General features: G+C 50.6%; 1 protein-coding gene across 1 annotated transcript in view; it reads left to right on the top strand.

The window, feature by feature from the left end:
* Casz1 (castor zinc finger 1) overlaps positions 1-16,726 on the top strand; it is a 145,170-nt gene that overhangs the window by 18,215 nt on the left and 110,229 nt on the right. The window contains exon 2 of the mRNA XM_057785266.1: positions 13,939-14,092. The gene's annotated coding sequence lies outside the window, so the exon portion shown is untranslated. The remainder of the gene's footprint in view (positions 1-13,938; positions 14,093-16,726) is intronic.

The following is a 16,726-nucleotide window of genomic DNA, read 5'->3' as shown; positions in this document are numbered from 1 at the left end:
GTGGAGAAAGGGACAGGCTCCATGCCCAGGGTGAGCACCATCTGGGAGGGAGGCCTGGCTTCCAGCTGTGGGGGTTCGGGAAGGGCAGAGCCTGGGAGGAATGATTTTGAAGCCACTACTATGGAGATTAAGGGGATGAGAATGTAAATCTCAAGTAAAAAGGTAATTGAATGTAATAGCAAACACTGCTCGCTCTATGTTAATTTTAGCTCTTCCCCTGGATACAAGACGCTGTATTAGTGTTTTATTACCATTTTGTTTGCACTAATAAAATAGTAAAATTTATTTCAAGGAAGTTGAAGGATGGTTTTACAATGCAAATTTGAAGAAATTGGACTTTTCATTTATGCCTCAGCTATTTTAAATCCTGACGGGTGTAAATTAGCTACAGGGACCGAGCAGACCCCACTGATGGGGACTTTGGAGGCGGGAGCCCTGGCAGAGGTTCCAGACTAACTGAGGACAGAAAGTAGAGAGCTCTCTTTGGAGAGGCTGGGGCCACTCAGGTGCCTGACTGGGTGGGACAGGGTGGTAGGTGAGGGTGTGCCAGGCATGAATGACTGTGGGCGTAGGCGGATACATCACACACTGAGTAGGTAGGGAGATACATGTGACCACAGATCTCAGATCTTTGTCTTTCCTCTTGGTCCTTTGGCTTCCTTCCTGTCCTGACATTGGCCTGGATTAGCCTGGTGAACCCCAGGGTAGGGAGTAACTTCTGTTTTGCCTGGACATGACAGGTAGACTAGTTGTCCAGATCACACTGACCTTCTAGAAAAGGATTGTAGACTTTAGGGAAAGGAACCATTGGAATCTGGAATCTAGAAACAATCAGAGAAAGATACAGGCTACAAGCCAACCAGACAGAGGCTGATAGACATATCTGTCCTTCTCTGTTCTTTCTTCTAGTCCAGGCCAACGTGAGAAAGTAGACAGGACTTTCTCAGTGAGCCAGGATCCTTTCAAGTGGGTTCAAATGACTAGCCATACCTAGGTGTGGTGGTGTCTATAAACCAAAAAAGTTTGATTTTTTTTTAAGTCAAGTGGCCTGGATTTCAGGGAACCAGAGGTAGGTAGAGGAAAGGAAAAGGGTAGAAGGTTAGGTTCATCTTGGATTTTAGATGAAGAATTCAGGTTGGATCTTGTTTTACCCAAACCGGTTTATTTATCTCTGAAAAATTATCAGCAGCAATGGCCCAAAGGGATGCTCTGGGGACCCACTTCCCAAATGTAGGGAACCGAACAAGTGTTCTAGTGTCTGGTGGAGTCAGTAAGGTGTATTGCCCAGGGTTTTCTGGACATCTGCCTGGTGCAGGAGAAAAGTGAGTTGGTCTTGTTTGTTTCCAGCCCCGACTCTAGATCATTCTATGTGGGAGTGTGTAGGGGGGTGTTCTAGTATATTTCTTTCTCCCTTGGCTGGGTGGTGTGTGTGTGTGTGTGTGTGTGTGTGCGTGCGTGCGTGCGTGCGTGCGTGCGTGCATACTCTCAATGGTAGGTGCACTTAAGGAGAAGATTCAATGTTGACATTGGCTAGGCCAGAATGGAAGAGACTGGAGGGATCTGTCAAAGACATTGCACTCGCTGCAGAAAACCCTTAAGGATGGTCTTGACTGCAGAGTTAGTGTTGGAGCCAAGAAGGGCAGGACAGGAAAGGCCCCTGGCTTCTCCTGGCAGCTAATCTGCAGGACCACATCTGGGGGAGAGAGGGCTCACACTGACTTAAGTGGTGGGATACATGTAAGGGTCAATTAGCCTCCAGTAGCAATGCTGGCATTCCCATGGGGGACAGTAATGCAGAAACCCTCTCCATCTTGGCCTCTTTGGGGTTCTTTCAGGGGATGAGACTGTGGATGGATTCCTGGGGATAGCAGGATTTAGAATGTGCAGGATACAAGGCATATAGTAGCCCAGGAACCTTTTCCTCTCCACACCAGCACACGCAGGGGACCCTGGGCCAACAGCTAAGGAACACGGCAGCAGGGTCTTCCCAGCTTGAAGGAGCCAAGGCCAGGGCCAGGAAGCGTATGGCTGAAAGGAGAAAAGCAAGTGAGGAGATTTGAAAGTGGGGGTGTGTTGTTTGGCTTGGAAATGTTCTAGAGTTCTCTGAGATGGGGAAGATGCCCTGCTGTGTACCCAAGGATTTAGACAGGGCATCAGGCAGGGGGTTACACTCCGAGGAGATTTCACCCCAAAACTGTAATTACTCCGGGGAGCAGACGGAAGAGGAAAGAGGATTAGTGGGGTACCCTGCTGAGCCTGGTGTTGCAGGTGGCACCAGGAGTGCCTGGCCTGGGCATAGGCATCTGCCAAATCTCTTAACTTGGCCTCTGGGCTGGGGTCAGAGCTATGGTGATCTTCCCTAAGAATGCCCAGGACCCTCAGGCACCTCTTTTCTACCTGTCTACTCTGTAACTGTCCCCAAGTCATCTCTGGAAGCTTGAGGTCCCTCTCATCTGCTTCAGTGCCGTTCCCCCACGTCCTCCTTCCTTGGAACCCTCCAAAAATAGAAGGACCCTCTACTCTGATTGATTTGACCTTGGAGTCTGGGGTATGCATGTATGTCTGAGCTGGCGACAGGCATGTAAAAGGGCGCCAGCCAACTGTTGTTCTACCGGATCTGTGTGATTTGGGCGAGCCTGTGGTCTAGCGCCCAGGGCTACTCCAGGTTCTACTTTAATATGAAAACGATGTTAGTCTCCAAGATCGTTCACGCACAAGACTCTTCTCTTCCTCTCCTTCCACTCAGGAAGCTCTTCCTCCCCCTGGGTATAGCAGCAGTATGCCCCAGTGTTCTAGCCCCCTGACAAACCTCCCCCCCTTTCCCCCATCCCCTTTCCTGCACCTGTCAGCTGTCTCATGGACTGTCTGGCTTGGCTGCCTCCCATCCCATCCTCACAGGCCAGCCCCACCCAACCTCCACCCCTCAGCCCCTTCTCCCCCCTTCCTGTCTCTGCCTACGGCTGTCTCTACCTGCCCATCGTCGCCGCCGACACACCTGAGGAGCGCCAGCTGCCGAGTGGAGTGTAGGCAAGGCAGAGGGTGTTTACCAGACAGCCGGGATAAGGTGTTAAATCCTGTTGCTGTCTTCCCAGGGCCAGCTTCCTCAGATGGGCTTCCAAATCCCTAATCTTGGGGTACAGCCATGCCCAGCCTGCGTTTGATGGGAGCTTTCCTTTATGATTGAAGCTCAATCCAGCAGGTCTGTCATTGGGTTGGGTCTGTGTTCCTAACCCGTGAGTAATGACACGGGGTCCAGCCCCTTCCTCTCTTTGGTTCTTCCTTCCTTCCCTCCTTCCTTTTTTTGGGACTCTTGACGAGTAGGGGTCTGGATGGCCCCCAACCCCCACACCACTGAGATCACAAGGCCATCTACTGTCCCTGGGAACGTGGATGTATCAGGCAAGAGGTCTCAGTTTAAAGAGAGACGGATGAGAGAAGAGATGGACAACATCCCTGTTGAGCCGTGCGTTGCAATTCCTCAGCTAGAAGCACAGTGGCCACGGTGAAGTTCGGTTGGGACACCAAATGCCCAGGCCAGGTCTAGGTCCCTAGAGCACAGCCAAGTCTCAGTGGTGTTTCTGCGTTGGTTTGGGAGTTGACGATGCCAGGGAGGCCTCATGCTTTAGTCCACTGTGTCCCTGGGGTAATAGGAAGGCTCGCGCTGCTCTTCAGTGAGCAGGGACACCGAGGCATCCTGTGGACCCTCCTCTTAGCATGCGCAGAGGGCAGGAGGTTCGGCTGTGGCCTTAGCCTGCTCTAGTCCTTGAACAGGGAGGCCCACAAGAGGCTGCCAAGCTGGGAGGTCAGAAAGGAGAAAGCCTGGAGACCCCTGGAGGTGCCCGAGCAGTAGAAGATGGCTGTATCATTTCTCTGAACTGACCTAGACAGACTCTTCCCTTTCAGAATGTCTTCATGGCCATAGATGGCTTCCCCCCCCGCTCCGCCATGTTCCTCCTCCTCCAGGCAGCCAGCAGGTTTCACAACAGCGCAGCCTCTCTCTCTAGGTCTCTCCTCACTGCTGGGATTCAGGTGCTGCTTGCTCGGCTCCCCCCCCCCCCCGTGCCTCAGTCATCACAGTTCCCAGTTTTTAGTTTTCCTCTCTGTCCCCTTTGGAGGTCTGTGCCCCAGAGGAATACAGGGGTCCCCTGAGAGTCAGTTACGAAGAGATGTAACATCCACTTTCGTGCTGGGTTCACAGTCAACTTCTTCAAGGTCAAGACTATTAACTTATTGGCCAGGACTCCCTTGGCTTCCTTGGTACTAGACTTCCCAATTTTATTTGGAGGTTGTTTGTCTGGTTGAGCAAAGATCAAGATGTGGAATAGAAGACAAAAGCTGGGACAGGGCAAATCCGGAGAGCGATAGTTGCGTTGGTGAGGAGGAGTGAAATTAATTCATTAGAAAAACTTGTTTACTGGCTTTGCCTAGGCGCCTCCATTTTAAAAGTCTACGTTTACAATAAGTCGCTAATTAAAATACGAAATTAAGCAACAGCTCTGTTTTTTTTTTTTTTCCTCCCCTTACACTTTAATTGCATGATTTTTGTGATGTAATTTCTGGAAACACCCAGCGTGCCTCTCAGGGTTGATTGTTTGATAAGCTAGAAGCACCTGAAACCGGCCCAAAAAAATAAATATATGAATTCAAGGGGAACTTAGGGTAGATTGGAAATGACAGAGAACCCCAGACAGCAGGAACCAGAAATACATAACAATAACAACTTCTAAATAAGGACATTTATCCTCACCCCTCCTGTCTACACACTACCAGTCTGTGCATCTCAAGGAGGGGAAGCCAAAATCAAATCCAGACCAAGTGAGGCTGTCACTTTGTATCCCCTGTCCCAGGCTGGTGCCCTGGAAAACAGACCAATACAACTGGGAATTTCCTTGAGTCTGTTTTGACTTTTGGCTCAGTCTTTTGATTTTGAGAGGGGTTTTCTTTGCCCCCTCATTCTGAACCAAGCCCAAGGGTAGGTGAATAGGGATGGTGGCTGTCCCTCCTGGGAAAAATAAGTCTGTCCATATCCTTGTCTCTAACATAGTGGTCCCAGCTTGAGCCCGCCCTGTGTTCGTGAGGAGGTGGGAAGCCAGAATCCAATGTGAGATGTGAATGCAGGCTTTTCTAGTCAGCCTCTGCCTCCTTTGCGATGGGGACCTGGCTAGGATCCCCAAAGTGCTAAGGCCCTGCTATGAACCGACCGTGGGGTGAGAAGGAAGCTGGGTTTCTCCAGCCATCTAGTGCCTGGGAGATCTCAGGCCAGTGTCACTGAAGGCGTTGGCCCCTCTTGATACAGGACACGGAGCAATGAGGGCCTGGGGGACACAGGGGAGTCTCAAGCTCAGTTTCTTTCTCCACCTACCAGCTGAGTTACAAACCAAGCGCTTCAGTAATGTCTTTACATCTTCTGCTACTAGGGAAAGGGAACTGCTTCCTTGTAGGTTGTTTTAAAATACATTTTTGGCCAAGAGGTGGTGGCACATACCTTTAATACCAGCACTTGGGAGGCAGCCACAGGTGAATCTCTGTGAGTTCAAGACCAGCCTGGTCTACAAAGCAGTTCTAGGACAGCAAGGACAATTACACAGAGAAACCCTGTTTTGAAAAACACCAAAGTAAATAAAAAATTAAATTAAATTTAAAAAAAATTGGGGGGGGTGCTGGAGAGATATGCTCAAAGGTTAATAGCACTGGCTGTTCTTACAGAGGTCAGGGGCTTGGTTTCCAGCACCCATATGGCAGCTTACAATGGTCTGTAACTCCAATTCCAGGGAATCTGTCAACCTCTTCTTGGGCACCAGGCATGCACGTGGTCAGCACGCACACATATAAACAAGCGAAACACTCATACACATAAAAGTAAATCCTTAAAAATACATTCTCTCCATTAGTAAATTTATGAGTAAGTATTTTTTAATATAAAAAGCGAATTCAAAACTAGGCAGGGTATAGCTAAAAGTATGTTAGGGAAGTGTCTCAGCCTCACTGACCACGGCAGTGTGACACCGGGGATATGGCTTGGTGTATCTCAGCCTTAGTTTCTTCATCTGTAAACTGGCAGTAATGGTAACAGTAAACTTGGTTAGGATTTCACATGCCAACCCATCTGAAATGCTTACCACTGAGCCCGGCATGCCGCAGCACATTTAAATATTAACTGCTATTATAGTTAATAATGGTTATTCCTGTTGCATTGGGATAAAAGGGTTTTTAATTTTTTATTAAGAAAAGCTATTTTTACATCAATGAAATTATTCCTCTAAACCTGTCTTGTTCAATACAGTTACTCTCTGGTCACATGTGGCTATTTAAATGTAAATTAATTAAAGTTAAATAAAATTAAAAATTTAGTTTCTTAGCCCTGTTCACCCTATTCCAAGTGCTTGGAAGCCACATGTGTCCAGAGACTGCCATATTGGGCAGTGCCAGAAGTTCTGCTAGGTAGCCTTCAAAACAGTGCTATGAAAGTTTTCCCCAGGTCTGGTTTAAAAGCTTGTCCTTCCTGCTGTGTAGTACTCCATCAGGTGGCCTAAGCCCACTCTTTATTTATTTTTCTTTTTTTGGTTTTTCAAAATGGGGTTTTTCAAGCCAAGGCTGTCCTGGAACTTGCTCTGTAGACCAGGCTAGCCTCGAACTCACTCTGCCTCCTGAGTGCTGGGATTAAAGCCAAGCACCACCATGCCCGGCTAAGCCTGCTCTTCTTATTGGCTTGAGCGCTCTCTTTCTCTGGACTCTAAGTAGATATGCTGGGGTCACCTGTTCCTAGCACTGTTATCTCCCCATGTCATTCTCTGATTGGTGCTAGACAGTGAGGGATTCTGGAAAGAACATAGTGTCTGCTGATTGGCTTCCAAGTAGGAGGTGCCACGACCAGAGTCAAGTGCTCTGTGGAGACCGCTCTTCTCAGTGTCCCTGCTTCCCTCTGCCTGGCTGGTCCACAGGAGACAAGAGAGACAGGAAGGACATGCTGGAGATAGTAACAATGAGCAATAATGTCCACTTCACTGACCAGAAGGTCCAAGACATAAGGCCAGGAAAAGAGAGGCAGCCTGCCTCCTTTGTCCCCTCTCTCACTCTCCCCTCCCTTATCTCCTTCCACTTTCTATGTAGTGTATGTGTTCATATGTATGTGCACATGTATGCTCATGTGTGTTCATATATGTGTGTACATGTGCATATTAATGTGTGTGAACATGTGCCTGTGTTCATGTGTGTGGAGACTTAGAGGCTGACTTTCTCTTTTGCTTCCACCTTAATTTTTGAGGCAGGGTGTTTCGCAGAATCTAGGGCTCACAGATTGGCTAGGCTGGCTGACCAGCAAGCCCCACGTATCTGCCTGTCCCTACCCCCACCCCACCCCGACCCCAGTGCCGGGCTGCACATCATCTGCACCAGCATACCTGGCTTGAGTGCTGGGCTGAACTCAGGTCACCATGCTTACACAGCAAGTACTTGCCAACTGAGTCATCTCCCTAGGCCCGAAGCCATCTCTCTTGGTGGGAAATGCCACTTGTGAAAATTTTGGGACTTCCAGAAGGACACTGACTAAAGGTGTTGAAAGGTGTTGCGAGCTCCCAGGATAGGGGTGCGGAGGCTCCAAGTTGGGGGCCCCTCCAGGAAGGCCTGTACTGTCCTGTGGCTTTCCAGCTGAGTGACCATTAGGGTGATGATCATTAGGGTCGTGGCCCTGCTTGTGTGAGCTCTGGGCGGAGGGATGTGGGCAGGGCTCGCAGGGCAAGCAATCCCCGGGCAGCAGGCAAGACAGATAGGGAAAGCCAAAAACGGACCTGCTGATGTGGCCCTTTCTGCTCGCAGCGGATCATAAAATATGGCTCAGATTTTCATTACGGGCTCTATCGATTATCTTCTGGGATGGATGAATTATAGAGAACATTAAATTTTTTTTAAAAAGCAAGTGAGGGGAAATATCTGAATGAGTTTGGGTGGTTGATGGTAGAAAGGCTGAGCCACCAAGCCTGGTCTTCAGTGAGGGTGAGGACAAAGCCGGGCAGACAGCTTGTGCCTCCAACTTGCCCTGCAGGACCCCCTGGGGCTGGGTTTCAATGGGGGAGACCTGTGCCCTGTACCTCCCAGGGATCTGCCTGGGTTCCAGGAAGGTCAAAGCTCAGGTTCTCCATGCCATCTGGCTTGGAAGCGGAACCTCTCCCAGGCTGTTGGATCGGTTGCGGGGAGGGAGGTCGCCCTGTTCTTGTCATTTTCCCGAGCTCTGCTGATTCCGGAGATGCCAACTGGACCCAGAGAAGGTTCAGAAGGTGACCTCTTGGGCTCAGCCTTGGATAGGAACTCCTGAGGAATGTGGGTACCCAATCCTGTAACTGGTCCGTCTCTTCTGCCAGCAGTCAGTGGCACAGAGGAGGTCTTCATTTTGTCACCTGGAAAAGCAACCCTGGGCCACTATGAATCTACCCAAGTCAGGTTGGAGAGGTCTCCAGGACCTGGGCCCCCTCCCCTCCCTTGCTTACCCTCCGCCCCTCACCTCAGCCTACCCCTGTCCAATAGCTCTGAGTTCGATTGCTTCTGCTTGTGTGTGACCTGGGGTGTGTCCCAGCCTTCTCTGAGTCTTAGCTTCTCAACTCTTCGGTTGAGATTAACATCTACCTCATTGAGTTCTTGGGATGATTGTGTATAATGGTGTTTTAAAATCCCAAGTACACAGTGCATAATCATGTGAACAACAATTATTTTCTCCCTTCCTTGGAGCAGAGTCTCGGAGTCCTCTCTCCCACCCCTTCTCTTTGTGATTTAACAGCTATTTCGTGGGCTGGGCACTTTTCTTAGAACGGTATCTTGTGATGGAGAAACTGAGACAAAGAGAGGTCAGAGTCATTTTTTCCAGGGCCACAGAGCTCAGGAGTATCCATGCTTGCATTTATACCTGGGCAATCTGGTTCCAAAGCTTGTGCCCTTAGCCCCTATTGCCTGTTGCCCAGTGACCTGGCACAGTGGCATAGTAGTGTGAGCCTGTGTGTGTGTGTACAAACAGCCCTCCCATTGACATGCTATCTGGTTGACTTCATTTCCCGACTCTCCCCACTGTATCTGGCTACATCAGTTTGTCAGCAACTCCAGTCTTCTCTAAGGCTGTGCTCTGGGAGGAGCAGACTTCTCCACCTGGTCCACCTCACCCAAGCTTCACCTAGGCCTCTGTGAAAGGTGGTGGTTTCCATGGATATCCGTCTCCCTCTGGCGACACGCCCTTTTTTGTATGACTCTGTTCCCTAGAGTTGATTGTTTTTGGCACAGCACTCTGTAAATTCATCCAACAATTAGAAGGGGGAGGGGTGAGAGGAGAAGGAGACATACTGTAACAGTGGGGTGAGCACTATGTAGAAAGGACTCTGAGACGCGTGGGCCCCTTCCCGTCCCCTGTTCTCAGCAGGGTAGCCCCTTAAATATAGAAAGGGCCACGGAATGGGCTGCTGGGTGTTAGGCTTTGGGAGTTCTGGTTCCTCCTATCTGAACCATGTTCTCCTTTATCTTCCCTCCTAACATCTAAAGGGGCCCTTCTCGGAGCCAGCACAGCCATCTCCAGAGGTCACGAGAAGCCGCAAGATGCCAGTTTGGAGTGATTTGAATATTTACTGCCCTTGTTTTGGTTAATTGTGTGTGTTTGCTCTGAGTGTGTACCATCAAATACCGACCGTGCTGGGCGGACCCATCGTAGGCTGTGTGAGATCACAGAGGAAAAATGCAGTGGAAAACACTTTCATGCCGCAACACATCACGTAGGATTTTTGTATTTAAGATGTGGATTTTTTTATTGTGTTTTTTTTTTTCTTCTTTTCCATACAACCCTGAAGTTGGGCAATGGCACGTCTGTGTTTTGTTTTCACTCTGGATGGCTTATGAAATCTGTTCATTAGCGCTCTGTCCTCTCACTACCCTGGCGGGTCCTCCACCATCTCTCCTGGCATATGTAGATCTCTCCCCGCCATCTCCTCACCCTGCCGTCTCTCCTTTGAAGAGACGATAGGTGCCTCCCTCCCTGTAGTGTACACACTCACCTAAGATAAAAACAAGGGTATGTTAACCCTGCTCCCCAAGCCCACGCCTCTCAGGCAGGTGCTCATTATGGCGGGAGGTCCTAATGCCGGGAGTTTCTGCCTCTCTGTGGAAGAAAAAGGTCCTCAGTGGTCCCTGCCAGAGGCGGAGTAGAAGTTGTCCGGTTCTCACAGGACCTACGGAAATGGCATGGCCCTGTCCGTCCCGTCCTCCAGAGCAGCAGGCAGGTCTCTAGCAGAGAGCGCATTCGCCAGCTACATCCAGGTGTCCTTCTGCCCGTCTGGTGTGTTTTCAGAGGACTACCCCTCCTCCCACTGTTAAACCTGGCCAGAAAACCTGAGCACAGATGTTGCCTTTGGCTGCGGGGTCCAAGTGTTTTCTGGCAGCCCTGGTGTACTGCAGGAGATGACTCCACACCAGAAGAGGTGTGATTCCAGAGGGGCACTCACACTGGGCAGGGCGAGTGCTGAGATCACGAAGAGGGAGAACTTTTGGTGGGTCACCAGCCCTGGCCTGACTTCCATACCTGTGAGCCATGTGGCCTTTGACTGGTCACTTCATATCTCTGTACCGTTGTCCCTAATCTGTCCGTGGGGTCCGTGCTGTTCCTGCTTTTGTGTTCTAAAGAGTCATCGTGATCCTGTGTGTAGAACACTTGGCACCGTGCTTGTCCAATTAATCTAGTTAGCTACTACCACCTGTCCTCGTGAGCTGGTTGGCAGAGGGAGAAAGCTACTCACCCATTGTGCCCTCTCCTCCCTAGCACATAGTAGGTGCTCGTCCTTTTTGGATTAGTTGGAAGAGGCTCAAGTAACCAGAAGTCCCTTTGAAGCTGCATGTTGTAAATTCAGTGAGACCACGGGGGAGGAGAGAAGCCAATAGGCAGGTTGGGGCTCAGGGGAGCCAAGCAGGCGGTGAGAGAGGGAAGCATTCTGCTGGAGGAGAGGGAGAAGCTGCACCAGGCTCCTCTGATTGTGACATGAAACCAGGGACTAGTTCAGCTTCACCAAACTTACGCCGCCCACCGAGGGCCAGCTGTTGTGCTAAGTGCCGGAGCCTCAAAGATAATTAAGACCTGGGCTTTGCCCTTGAGGAGTTAAGACTTCAGTGGTGGAGACAGGATGTGAACAAATTACTCCAGTTCTGTATGGAGTTTAATGTCGTGAGGAAGGATACATGGAGCACAGAGCAGAGGGCTGTACGAGTCCTTTTGGGACAGTTCTAGAAGGCTCTTGAGGAGGCTTAAAGAAGAGGGAAACTATGGTCTGGAGCATTTCTGGATCCCTGTTTGCCTCTCTTGCTAGCCCGAGCCTGTTGGGTGGGAGAAAAGATGGCTCCTGCCGCTTTCTTCTTTGTCCTTCCAGTTGACTTGTGAGGAATCCAAGTCTTTAGGAGACCAGTGGCCTCCAGGAGGACCGTCGGAGAGTCAAATGGCAGAACTCGGCTTCAGACCCCTGTTTCTGGATCTTCAGCCCAGGGTTATGTGTTTGGCTCCTAACCTGGGTCAGCGGCTTAGCGATGTATTAGGCTCTGCCCGTAATGACGGACATCTGTGCCTCAGCCCCGGGGCTGTGACATGGGAGGGCCTCGGTGCTCGGAAGGCTGTGGGGCCCATGCCTTGGTTTGCTAAATGGGTCAGGCCACTTGGTTGGGGAGTCTTGGAACAAGGTCATGCCACCCTAGCGAGGCTGAGCAGGGATGGCAGGAATGGGAAAAATTGAGGAGGAGGTAGCCTGGCCATACCCCTTCTTTAGTTCCTTGACTCCTGGGCTGGCCCTTCAGTGGTCTGGAAGAGAATAAAAGCACTCTGGGGTCTCGAATATCCCCCCCCCACTGGAAACCCTTTTGACCAGGGCATAGACTCTGGAACACCTCTGGCATGTGGCTGGACACTTGTCTTTGAGATTCTTCTATGAGTCTAGGAGGTGGCTATGTCCCGGACCTCTTGTCTAGGGAGCATGGAGGTCCCAGTGTGAGACTGAAAAGGGTGTGTGTCAGCTCTGAAGTTAGCTTCTGAATTTTAGAGGGGCTCTCTGTGATGAGGTACTGGGGTAGAGACCCCCACAGGAGAGTGGTCTGGGGTGCAAGCTATGATCCAAGGTACCCCTTCCTCTGGCCCACAATCATCTTTCTGACTGGAGCCAAAAGTTGCCTGGGCTTTGGGAGATTCTGGACTAACAGGCAAGGGAGTTTCAGAACCCAAAGGAGTGAGTCTCCCAGTGGCCCTGAAGTTCCCATTAAAGTGTTTTTTCCTCTTTTTTAAAGAAAAAAAATATTCCCAAACTGGAAAACAAAGGAAATCCACTTCCCCCAAATCACACGAAACTCACATTAGGGGCCTGGCAGGAATCCATGGAAACCAGGAAGCACGCTGTTAACCCTGGTGATGCTGAAGGGTGGATGGGAGCCAGGCGAATCCACCCCTAGCTCTCAGTCACCTTCCATCCCAGTTTTCCCTAGGGAGCTGGTCTTGACGCCTTGCTCCAGTAGAGAAGGGTCCGGTGCTGAAGCTGGCCTTCGGAGAGCCAGCTCCCTTCTACTCAGCCCAGCCCTGGGAGTCAGGAGAGGAGGGGGCTCACACACCCTGGGGAGACTCCCCTGGGGACTTGGATGGCTGGGTCATTAGAAAACTAACCAGGTTGCTGCCTGATCCGTTCCAGACTGTGCCGTCCAGATTGGGCCACTTGGAGGACACATAGTCACATGTATGGGGCGTTGCTAGGCCCCGGAAAGGAGGAAGGGTCACCCAAACTTCAGTGGCAGTTCTATTTGCAGGGTGGGAATGAGAGCGGATAATGACCTCAGAGTTCCATGTCCCACATCTTACGTCCGCAAGGCTGGACTGCCGCGCCTGAGAAGTTGTGTACTTGCTTGTGTTTGCACGCGCATGGGCTCTTTCTTTTTTCCCTAAAAAGGCTGAAAATATTTACAGGTTTGAAGTTGAAATGCAAACAGGAAAAGCCCTTTAAAAAGTGAGCGAAGTAGATATTCAAAACAGGAGTCACCATGGAAACGCCACAATATTTGCTTAAATTGACACAAAGGTTGCCGGTAGTAGGGCTCCAACTTTCTTTAGGCCACTGTTTTTGGCCCGGCACCTATCACAGAGGAATCTCTCCCGGTGGCCTCCTTGGAGGGTGTATCCGCACCCTCTTTCCTGTCTATGAGATGAAATAGCACTGTAGCAGAGCAAAGGGGGAAATGGAGACGAAATCTAATCTACCATCCTGGGTAGATGCAGAGAGAGATACCTGTTGGCTCTCTCTGAAGACTTCCACGGGCTGTGCACCGGGTCCTGGGAACAGCCTGGAGCTCGCCAAGGGGAAACCTGGAGCGAGCAGGCGGCTAGGAATCCAGGATTGGTTGGTTCTGTTGGATGGGTCTGATCTGTTGACTTGATCCATTCTCGGGCTGACCTTTCACCCCAGGTACCAAGTCTTGGGTGTGATCCCTCTGTTGTTACCCAGGGTGGCACCTGATTGGCCCAGTATTGTTTTTACTGCTCGATTCTTTTATTAGGTATGACAGCTCATAGCAGTTGGCTAATAATTGTGCAAAGGGCACACTGGCTGCAGAGTCAGGCATGGCATGCACCATGTCAATGCCATCTTCTGATCGGCAAGGCAGGTCCCAGAATCTCCTGCTTCACTGACTGGTTGCCACACAGGGCGCTGGAACTCTCCCATTGTCCTCTGTGTGTCATTGCTTGGTGGGTTCCAACTGTAATCTAATCATCTTTTTTAAATGTTTTTAAATTATATTTACTGTTTTGTATGTATGTGTGTTACACACACTTGTGCACGGCAATTTGTGGAATCGTAAATGCAGGTCCTCAGATTCGGTGGCAAATGCCTTTATCAGCTAAACCTTGCCTGCCCAGAAACCAAACCTGCTTCCCTTTCTCCTCTCCGACAGGCACACAGACCTTGCTGAGAGAAGGCAGAACCTCTCCATCCTTCTTGCCTTCCAACTGCCTCGCGACAAACTCCTCCTTCGCCGGGGGACCTTGCAGCTCCCCAGTGCGGTGCATTGGAATGGACTTCGGACCTTGGCCTCTTGGGATGCAAAGGTAGACTCTCCTGGTTCCCATGATGCTCTGGGAAGTGAAGGCTGGCCAGTTGGGGGTTGCCACTTCAAGTCCTTAGACTTACTTCTCTCACAGGGTTGTACCCCAGTAGCTCATATACCTGTACCATAGATGAAAAGGGGCCACACAGAAACACTCATGCATTTTAGCCTTGACTTTGCCATCAGACTTATTTCTTGCACTCCTCTGGGTCTTGGTTTTTCAAAGACGTTGATAGAGTCCTTCCAGTGATTCCCAACGATGTGACCATACGGGTACAACAGTGGTAGATATCTCAGGTGATAGATACCCTTACCCCCTCCAAGATCAAAATGTTGGGTCACTCTAAACTTCACCATGGGGACGACAGGCCTTTGTGTACACACTGGCTGTCATGAGCACAGGCAGTCTCACAGGCTGCTCTGCCCTGAGTTTGTTTGTGAGAGGAGCTTAGCCTGGGAATGACCCATCATGGCTGTCTCCAGCCCAGGCTAGACCTTCCTTAGTGGGTATCTTTGATCAGGGCATGAAAAGAGCGCCTTGCCTTTGGCAAATCACAAAGAGTGTCTGTAGTCGTACTCACAGATATTTGCCTACAGGTATTGAACACAGAAGTTTCTCAGGGCATGTTGGTCGTTAGCAGCATTCTCAAGAGAACCAGTTCAGCGATGTCTGGGTGTTCATACAATTGATGGGCATAGTCTGGGATAGAGGGGATCAAGACTGACTGGGGAGGGCAAGACTGGGGGCCACTCATCCTGTGTGTACCACACTAGGTCAGCATTCCTGGCTTCCCCGCCTGTGTTCTCCTTCCCCATGGGCACTCTGAGTAGGATACAGGGTCCTGCCTCTCCCTCTGTGGTCTGGACTTTAAACCGGAGGTTAGGAAGCACTTGGAGAGCTGGGTACCTTGGTGTCCACTGGGGTTTGCAAGGTCCCCAGAGCTACAAGCCTGCTTCATGTCAGGCTGTCATTCCTTGGGGACTAGCAGAAACCCTGAATGTAACCCAGGAACTTGCAAATCAGATGCAAATGTAGCGTTTGGTTGCTAAAGTGGTGGGAACTCTTCTTCCTGGTATTTAGTACAATCATGTTCCAGGAGTCAGTCTGTCGGTACTCAAGGTGTGCTGCCGCTGTTCTCCTGCCACTGAGGAGCGTAGGGATGTTTAGACTATTGCCTGAGAAAGGCAGTGTGTCACGTTCACTGCTCCAAAGTCTCCTTGGGGTCTGGTGCTAGCATCTTGACTTTATTTTTTTTAAAAAAAGATTAATTTTTAAATTTTATTTTATGTGTATGGGTGTGTGCCTGCTTGTATGTCTATGCACCATGTGGGTGCCTGGTGCCCTCTGAAGTCAGAAAGGGTCAGATGCTCTGTGACTGGAGTTACAGGTGACTGTGAACTGCCATGTGGGTGCTGGGAATCAAGCCTGTGTTGTCCTCTGCAAGGGCAACAAGTGCTCTTAGCTGCAGAGCCATTTCTCCAGCCCTGCCTGTGGACTCCATGGCCTTCCACGGCTTTCCAGGCTTGCCTCTGCTTCCTGGGAGGATCGAAGCCCTGCCACTGGGCTGCTGCTATGGTACCTGCAGAGCCCCGTTAGGGCTAATGTGAGCCGGTTCTCTTCTTTTTGTTTTCTTCTTTCTCCGGGCAAAACATGCCCATTAATTTTTCCCTTTCCGAAGTTTCCACTCACAGTTGACTCCCAGGGGCCATGCCAGCTGGGATTTGCAACCCAGCACAGTGTATGGGCCCAACAGGCCCAGTGGGACTCCCGCATCCTGGCATCGGCTGTCTCCGGCTGTGATAATGAAGCTTGGGAACTCAGAAGGCTCAGAGAGGGGATGTCAAGCATGGGTCCCTGCTCACTGACTCAATCCTTTCCAGTGACGACCTTGACCACGGACTGGGGTCCGACATGGCAGAGATGCCTCACCAGGGTGTATGCCGGTAGAAGTCTGTGCTTTCTGTGGTCCACAGACCCCCATCAGGTTCGGGCTTAGATTTTCCCCCATTCTGAAGGTTCTGCAGAAGATGGAGTTGAATGTGCGGGAAGTCCCTGCTGTCAGAAGTGACAATGAACAGATGCAGAAAGACAAACATGGCGGACCTTGGGCTAAGTAGGAATAGGGTGAGGTTATGAGAAGAGAGCGAGGACATGGTAGGGTGGGGTGTTCCCCCAGACTCTGAGGAAGTGACAGCAGAGATTAAAGACATGATGCGGACAGCTACCTGAAGAGCAGGTAGGGAGAAATTCCAGGAAGAGACCCACAGGTGACTTCAAGGTCCTTGGCTGGGAGTAACTAACTCCATTTGGCGACTAGACCATGTGACTGGGAAGATGGGGAGGGCCAGGATGTGTGGCGTTCTGTGTGCCAGGGGACAGGTGGTGGGGTGTCCCTGGGGAGATATGGCCATCTGACTTACTTTAAAAGACAGCTGAGGGTGTCCCGGGGACTGTACATCACAGGGGCAGCGAGAGAAGATGTCACGAGTCAGGGGAACAGTGGCCGCAGCCACTGGAGCGGGAAGATGATGGCTGGGATGAGGAGTAGAATCTGTGTGTGCTCAGAGGCTTAGCTATGTGTGGAACAGGAGGAGCAAGGAAAGTCCCCTGGATGCCTGGAACATTCTGAGTTCC

The sequence above is a fragment of the Chionomys nivalis genome, chromosome 11, assembly GCF_950005125.1.
Source record: "Chionomys nivalis chromosome 11, mChiNiv1.1, whole genome shotgun sequence".
Classification (NCBI taxonomy): domain Eukaryota; kingdom Metazoa; phylum Chordata; class Mammalia; order Rodentia; family Cricetidae; genus Chionomys; species Chionomys nivalis.
The sequence above is the reverse complement of the archived record's forward strand: the minus strand, read 5'-3'. Positions and strand labels throughout refer to the sequence as shown.